The 8,507-nt window shown below is 49.4% G+C and overlaps 1 long non-coding RNA gene across 1 annotated transcript; it reads right to left on the bottom strand.

The window, feature by feature from the left end:
* Positions 1–4,185: 4,185 nt before the first annotated feature.
* On the bottom strand, positions 4,186–8,036 carry LOC147828467 (uncharacterized). The gene is made up of 3 exons (XR_015450711.1): positions 7,702–8,036; positions 5,883–5,917; positions 4,186–4,362 (listed from the first exon to the last, which is right to left on the bottom strand). It is a non-coding gene; the product is annotated as an uncharacterized LOC147828467 (long non-coding RNA).
* Positions 8,037–8,507: the final 471 nt, after the last annotated feature.

The following is an 8,507-nucleotide window of genomic DNA, read 5'->3' as shown; positions in this document are numbered from 1 at the left end:
GCTTGGGATGGCAGCGGGGGTGCTTTCTTTGGGGTGCTGGGACTGACTGAGCTTCATTGCCCTAGAAGCCTGGGATGGAGGCTGGTGGCATTCCTCTGGGTGCTGGGACCTGCTCACCTTCTTGGCCCTGGGAGCCTGGGATGGAGTCGGGGAGCTGCCCTCTGGGTGCTGCGACCAGCTGAGCTTCACTGCCCTAGGAGCCTGGGATGGAGGCTTTGAGCTTCCCTCCAGGGGCTAGGACTGGCTCACCTTCTTGGCTCTAGGAGCTTGAGACGGCAGCAGGGGAGCTTCCTTCCAGGTTCTGGGACCGGCTGAGTTTCACTGCCCTAGGAGCCTGGGATGGAGTTGGGGAGCTTCATTCTGGGTGCTGGGACTGGCTGAGTGTCACTGCCCCAGGAGCCTGGGATGGAGGCGGGGAGCTTCCCTTCTGGTGCTGGGACCAGCTAAAAATCTTGGTCCTAGGAGCCTGGGATGGCAGCGGGGGAGCTTCCTTCCTGGTGCTGGGACCTGCTCACATTCTTGGCACCAGGAGCCTGCAATAGCAGGTGGGAGCTTCCTTCCGGGTGCTGGGACTGGCTGAGCTTCACTGCCCTAGCAGCCTGGGGTGGAGGCTAGGAGCTTCACTCTGGTTGCTGGGACCTGCTCACCTTCTTGGCCCTAGAAGTCTGGGATGTATTGGGGGAGCATCCTTCCTGGTCCTTGGACAAGTAGGGCTTCACTGCCCTAGGAGCCTTGGATGGAGGTGGGGAGCTTCCTTCCTGGTGCTGGAACTAGCTGGGCTTCACTGCCCTAGGAGCCTGAGATGGAGGCTGGGGAGCTTCCCTCCAGGTGCTAGGACTGGCTCACCTTCTTGGCCCTAGGAGCTTGGGATGGCAGCGGGGAAGCTTCCTTCAGGTGCTTGCACAGGCTGAGCTTCACTGCTCTAGGAGCCGGAGATGGAGGCGGGGTGCTTCCTTCCAGGTTCTGGGGCCAGCTGAGCTTCACTGCCCTGGCAGCTTGGGATTGAGCCTGCAAGCTTCCCTCAAGGTGCTGGGACCGGCTTACCTTCTTGGCCCTAGGAGCCTGGGAAGGCAGTAGGGTAGCTTCCTTACAGGTCCTGGGACCAGTTGAGCTTCATTGTTCTAGGAGCCTGGGATGGAGGTAGGGAGCTTCCTTCCCTGTGCTGGGAATGGCTGAGCTTCACTACCCTTTGAGCCTGGGATGGAGCCGGGGAGCTTCCTTCTGGGTGCTGGGACCAGCTGAGTTTCACTGCCCTAGGAGCCTGAGATACAGGTGGGGAGCTTCTTACAGGGTGCTGGGACCGGCTCACCTTCTTGGCCCTAGGAGCCTGGGATGGGAGTAGGGGAGCTTCCTACCTGGTGCTGGGACTGGGTGAGCTTCACTGCCCTAGGAGCCTGGGATGGAGGCGGGGAGCTTCATTCTTGGTGCTGGGACCAGCTGAGCTTCTTGGCCCTAGGAGCTTGGGATGGCAGCACGGAAGCTTCCTTCCAGGTGCTTGCACTGGCTGAACTTCGTGGAGGCGGGGAGCTTCCTTCCCGGTGCTGGGACCAGAGGGCCTTCACTGCCCTAGGAGCCTGGGGTGGAGGCTAGGAGCTTCCCTTCTGGTGCTGGGACCTCCTCACATTCTTGGCCCTAGTAGCATGGGATGTACTGGGGAAGATTCCTTCCTGGTCCTTGGACAAGCTGGGCTTCACTGCCCTAGGAGCCTGGGATGGAGGCTGGGGAGCTTCCCTCCAGGTGCTTGGACCGGCTCACCTTCTTGGCCCTAGGAGCTTGGAATGGCAGCAGGGGAGGTTCCTTCTGGGTGCTTGGAAGGGCTGAGTTTCACTGCCCTAGGAGCCTGGGATGGCAGTGGGGGAACTTCCTCCCGGGTGCTGGGATCAGCTGAGATTCACTGCCCTAGGAGCCTGGGATGGAGGCGGGGAACTTCCTCCCGGGTGCTGGGATCAGCTGAGATTCACTGCCCTAGGAGCCTGGGATGGAGGTGGGGAGCTTCCTTCCATTGCTGGGACTGGTTGAGCTTCTCTGCCCTAGGAGGCTTCTTGGCCCCTGGAGCCTGGGATGGCAGCCAGGGAGTTTCTTTCTGGGTGCTGGGACCAGCTGAATTTCATTGCCCTAGGAGCGTGGGATGGAGACCTGGTTCTTCCTTCTGTGTGCTGAGACCAGCTGAGCTTCACTGCCCTTGGAGCCTGGGATGGAGGCAGGGAGCTTCCTTCCCAGTGCTGGGACCAGATGAGTTTCACTGCCCTCTTCGCCTTGGGTGGAGGCGGGGAGCTTCACTCTGGTTGCTGGGACCTGCTCACCTTCTTGGCCCTAGGAGTCTGGGATATATTGGGGGAGCATCCTTCCTGGTCCTTGGACAAGTAGGTCTTCACTGCCCTAGGAGCCTGGGATGGAGGTGGGGAGCTTCCTTCCTGGTGCTGGGACCAGCTGGGCTTCACTGCCCTAGGAGCCTGAGATGGAGGCTGGGGAGCTTCCCTCCAGGTGCTAGGACTGGCTCACCTTCTTGGCCCTAGGAGCTTGGGATGGCAGCAGGGAAGCTTCCTTCCTGGTGCTTGCACAGGCTGAGCTTCACTGCCCTAGGAGTCAGAGATGGAGGCAGGGAGCTTCCTTCTGGTTTCTGGGACCAGCTGAGCTTCACTGCCCTGGCAGCTTGGGATTGAGCCTGCAAGCTTCCCTCAAGGTGCTGAGACCGGCTTACCTTCTTGGCCCTAGTAGCCTGGGAAGGCAGTGGGGTAGCTTCCTTACGGGTGCTGGGACCAGTTGAGCTTCAATGTTCTAGGAGCCTGGGATGGAGGCAAGGAGCTTCCTTCTGGGTGCTGGGACCAGCTGAGTTTCACTGCCCTAGGAGCCTGAGATACAGGTGGGGAGCTTCCTACAGGGTGCTAGGACCGGCTCACATTCTTGGCCCTAGGAGCCTGGGATGGGAGTGGGGGACCTTCCTTCCTGGTGCTGGGACTGGGTGAGCTTCACTGCCCTAGAAGCCTGGGAAGGAGACTAGGCAGCTTCCTTGTGGGTGCAGGAACCGGCTGAGCTTCACTGCCACAGGAGTCTGGGATGGAGGCAGGGAGCTTCCTTTCTTGTGCTGGGACCAGCTGGGCTTCATTGCCCTGGGAGTCTGGGATGGCAGCCAGGGAGCTTCCTTCTGGGTGCTACAACCAGCTGAGCTCCACTGCCCTAGGAGTCTAGGATGGAGGTGGGAAGCTTCCTTCCCGATGCTGGGACCAGCTGAGCTTCACTGCCCTAGGAGCCTGGGATGGAGGCGGGGAGCTTCATTCTTGGTGCTGGGACCAGCTGAGCTTCACTGCCATAGGAGCCTGAGATCAAGGCTGGGAAGCTTCCCTCCAGGTGCTGGGACTGGCTCACCTTCTTGGCCCTAGGAACTAGGGATGGCAGCGGGGAAGCTTCCTTCCAGGTGCTTGCACTGGCTGAGCTTCACTGCCCTAGGAGCCTGAGATGGAGGCATGGAGCTTCCTTCCCGGTGCTGGGACCAGAGGGGCTTCACTGCCCTAGGAGCCTGGGGTGGAGGCTAGGAGCTTCCCTTCTGGTGCTGGGACCTCCTCACATTCTTGGCCCTAGTAGCATGGGATGTACTGGGGAAGATTCCTTCCTGGTCCTTGGACAAGCTGGGCTTCACTGCCATAGGAGTCTGGGATGGAGGCAGGGAGCTTCCTTTCTTGTGCTGGGACCAGCTGGGCTTCATTGCCCTGGGAGTCTGGGATGGCAGCCAGGGAGCTTCCTTCTGGGTGTTACAACCAGCTGAGCTTCACTGCCCTAGGAGTGTAGGATGGAGGTGGGAAGCTTCCTTCCCGATGCTGGGACCAGCTGAGTTTCACTGCCCTAGGAGCCTGAGATACAGGTGGGGAGCTTCCTACAGGGTGCTAGGACCGGCTCACATTCTTGGCCCTAGGAGCCTGTGATGGCAGCGGGGGAACTTCCTTCCAGGTGCTGGGATCAGCTGAGATTCGCTGCCCTAGGAGCCTGGGATGGAGGTGGGGAGCTTCCTTCCACTGCTGGGACTGGTCGAGCTTCTCTGCCCTAGGAGCCTTCTTGGCCCCTGGAGCCTGGGATGGCAGCCAAGGAGCTTCTTTCCAGGTGCTGGGACCACCTGAACTTCACTGCCCTAGGAGTCTGGGATGGAGGCGGGGAGCTTCCCTTCTGGCGCTGTGACCGGCTCACCTTCTTGGCCCTAGGAGCTTGGGATGGCAGCGGGGAAGCTTCCTTCCGGGTGCTTGCACTGGATGAGCTTCACTGCCCTTGGAGCCTGAGATGGAGGCATGGAGCTTCCTTCCCAGTGCTGGGACCAGCAGGGCTTCTCTGCCCTAGGAGCCTGGGGTGGAGGCTAGGAGCTTCCACTTCACCCTAGAAAGAATGGAGGCTATCAAATCAACAAATAACAAATGCTGGCGGAGTTGTGGGGAAAAAGGAACACTTCTTCATTGTTGATGGGAGTGCAAACTGGTGCAACCACTGTGGAAATCAGTATGGAGACACCTCAAAGAACTAGGACTAGAGGTCCCATTTGACCCAGCTATTCCCCTGCTGGATATCTTCCCAAAAGAATTAAAAGTATCATACCACAGTGATATATGTGCACCCATGTTCATAGCGGCACAGTTTGTAATGGCTAAAGCTTGGAAGCAGCCCAAGTGCTCATCAACTGGAAACTGGGTAAAGAACATGTGGGTTTTTTATAAAATGGAGTACTACTCAGCCACAAAGAACGAAAAACTAGAGTCATTTATAGCTAAATGGATGCATATTGAGGCCATACTCTTAAGTGAAATAAATAGGACACACATGTGTAAATACCAAATAGTTTCTCTAGTGTGAGAAACTGATAGTGTAAACAAGGGTTAAAATGATTACAATGAATAATTGATCATTTGAAATAGGAAAAAAGGTCCAAAAACAAAGGAGTGAAGAGAGGGGAAGGGGAAAGGAAAAGAGGGAAAGGAAAAACTATGAGAAAAGAAAAAAAAATTGGAAATGAAATCTATGTAAATAGGGAAGGGTGGAGGAGGTGAAGGGTGCACAGGTAATGGGAAAAAAAAATAAGAACCAAGACATATCATGTACAGGTACAAACACCCAATGATAAATGTAAACGAACTGTATACCTAAAATGTACCAATAAAAGAATTTTTTAAAAAATAGAAAGACCAGCTGGGACTTCTTATGTACTTGACTTTGTGAACTAACATTGCTTAGGGAAGGGGGATCATGCAGGAGAAGTACAGAACTGTTCAGACTTCAGAAATATTTAAGAGAAAGAATTAAAGGTGTACAAAGAGGCAGAGCAGTGAGACTATTTTTGCATAACTCAGCAGTGAACAATAGTCACAATGTAAATACCAATTTGTTATTTAATTTAAAAAAATATGATACATTGCAAGGAAATAGGGGAGAATAAGGTCATGGTGGAAAGGGGAAGCTAAACGTTCAACTGTTAATGACAGAAAAATAATAAATAGTGCTAAAAACTGATGTAGTCAATAGTTTACTCAGGCCAGGGATGTAGTTCAATGGGACCACATCTGCCTGGCAAACACAAGGTCCTGAGTTTGATCCCCAGTACCAAAATAGTTTACTATGGCTTTTTAAGGGACTAAATCAAGGCAAAATATTTCAAGTAGATCTTTAACTCTATATCCATATTACTGTAATTGAACTTATACATCAAAACCCCTCAAAAACGGAAATTACTAAGTCAAAGCCTTTCCTGAGTAGATTTAAAGCACTGTAGGAAAATGTAAGAGGTTTACAAAATGCAGAAATAGAAGTCCATGGTAACAGACTGGCTCCTCTTTATATATTTAGAAATCATGGCAGAAATATTTTGATTCACTCTTAGTTTCTTATCTTTCCAATTATTTACTTACGTGGTTGAAATAGTTGCTTTTCCTCTGATCTTGTGCTAAGAATAAAAAAAAAGAAAAAAACTAATCCATTCTGATGCAAATGTCTTAGAAAAGTACATAGAAGTGGCTACTAATTATCTGATGGATTACAAACATAATGAAATAAAAATTTATTTTATTTTTTAAAATAAATCATCTGCCAAGATGAATTCCATAAAGTAAAAACCAAACACTTAGTCATACCTTTTTTTTAACCTAAAAGATGACAGACTCTCCTTATATAAAAGAAAACTTTAAAACAAGCTGAACCAGATGAGAAACTTAGCTAATTAAAAAAAAAGTTAACTTATTGCAAATCTCAACCACTGTACAGAGTTTCTTGAGTAAATAAATATTTTATAATTGTACATTACCATACAGCTTAATTACAAGCATCTAACAGCAGACAGCTCTAAGAACCAGTTTCTGGCTGAGCACTGAACTCTGGCTGCATTAGAATTCCTGGAAGTATCCTGAAACACCGACTGGGAGTCTACAAGGATACTGCACTGAAAATATGTTACTAAAAAATGAGTGGGCCTTTAAACAACTGTAAAGTAATCCACCTTATATCCTGGACTTGAAGTGAGTGTGCTGATCTAGCTGAGCAGAATGTCAATGGCACACACACAAATTCATTTTGCTCTAACAGAATAAATGCTCCGAGAGCAACAGGGGCCACAGTGCCCCCTGCGCTCCCCTCTAACCCTGAACACCGCTGCAGGCACATTCCTTCCCCTGAAGAGGGGAGCCCAGGGCAGCCCCTCGGGCTTCCTATGCTCCCCCAGGAGAGGCCCTAGGCCCTTGAAGAAATGGAGAAACACAGCAGTGCTAACCAGAAATGACCCACTCAGGAAGGAAAATTGCTAACCAATGCAAATGCAGGTAAAAAACATTTTTTATTGTGCTGCATCTCTCCAAGTAGTATCGAACCTACCTTCCTTAAATTCTTACCATTGAAATCAACTAAAGTTTTGGTCACATATGTTTTTTCAACAGAAAAAGAACTGACCAAACATTAAGAAAAAGAAGTCGTGGGCCAGGGATTTAGCTCAGTGGTTTTGCCGCTTGCTGCGCAAGCACAAGGATCTGAGTTCGATCCCTGGTACCAAAAAACAAAAAAAAAAAGATAAAGAAGTCGAGGTGCAAACGAGTTCATACATCTGATTCCTAAAGCAAATAGGACACAAGAAATTTACACTCATTCCACACATTGGCTATCCTTCTAGGAAATATCAGAGGAGCATGTTTGCACCAATTCTGAAATGAGGGTGAAAAAGTTTTGAATAGCTGAAAATTTCTGAGAACACCATAAATCATAAATGTGGTGTGAGGCAGGCTCACTTGGTAAGAGCACTGTGGGGAATGGGGTTGAAGAGATGATTCAATATCTCTCCCTCTCTTCCCTCCCAAATATATGCATATAACACAGGATTTTTTAATTTGTTGATATGATAATCTAAGTTTAACTAAGTCCTATCATTCCTCTTTAAAATCTCCTCTGTTGAGTTAGAGAAAAGCTCGAAAAGAGTGTGAAAAAATAAGTACAAATCCATGACTGCATCTTAATCATGTGGTCTACTGTACTGACAAAGTGCCAAAATGTGTTAACATAAAGCCACATGCTCTCAATCAGTGACATTTAAAAGAAAATGTATAATCACACAGTAAAAGTAAAGTGAACGGAAAGCTGAGAAATGGAAGCCAATGTATGAGTTCTTCTAAATACTGTCTGTAATGTAGCACATAAAACAGCAATGGTTTTCAGTCCTATCCTTGATGGGGAGAAGTAGGGTCTTACCGTTTGCATGAAATTTGTTCAGGAAAATTGTGCTTGCCCTTAGATGGTCAGCAGGGTTTGATTCCAGAGCTGCACCTACAGATGAAAAGAAAAGGATGTGACGATTTAGTTCAGTAGGAAAGTAGATGGTCTTCAAAGTAGCTACACGACACCTTTAATCATTTAGTAGTGTTGAGAAAGTTTTTAGTTATGAATAGGAAAGAAACACAGGCAAGCATGTAAGAATTCTCCTGGGGAACTGTCCAACTGTAGAATCTCTCTACACCCATGGAATGAAATAGGCTGTGTCTTAGGTTTATTTTTCTAAACTCACAACTGAATGATCTAAAGCACATTTTAGATGAATCGAATATGCCCTCCTCCCCTGTCCTGCTCACCCAACAGAAATACAAGCACGCCCTTCTGTGCTGACACTGCCACACTGCAGGAACAGTGTCGAGAGCAAGCACTGCCCTGGCATCACAGATACACTGTCAGATACCAGGTCAGTGAAACGAGTATTTTCCAACAGCAAACATTCAGCAGACAACCAATTGCATGTTTAATCCTAGCTGCACTCAATAAGGGAACGCGTTTTATTAGCTATTTTGTTTGGTGGCTGTTCACCAAGGCAGACTTAAGACTGCTTAGAGATGCAATCTCCTGATCTACAAACTCTTCCTGGATGTAAACTGATTTTTTTTTCTTTTACTTTTTCTCAATTTCCATATACTTTTGATTCTTGGAACTAAGCTGGGAGAATCATTCACTTAGTGAAAACTAAACTTTTGTAACTTTTGTGCTATTACATGAGGTAATAAAAGTCA

The sequence above is a fragment of the Heterocephalus glaber genome, unplaced genomic scaffold (genome assembly GCF_053883595.1).
Source record: "Heterocephalus glaber isolate CG9 unplaced genomic scaffold, H.glaber_assembly_v1.0 deba00001067, whole genome shotgun sequence".
Taxonomy (NCBI): Eukaryota; Metazoa; Chordata; class Mammalia; order Rodentia; family Bathyergidae; genus Heterocephalus; species Heterocephalus glaber.
Note: the sequence above shows the minus strand (reverse complement) of the source record. Positions and strands in the feature narration are given on the sequence as shown.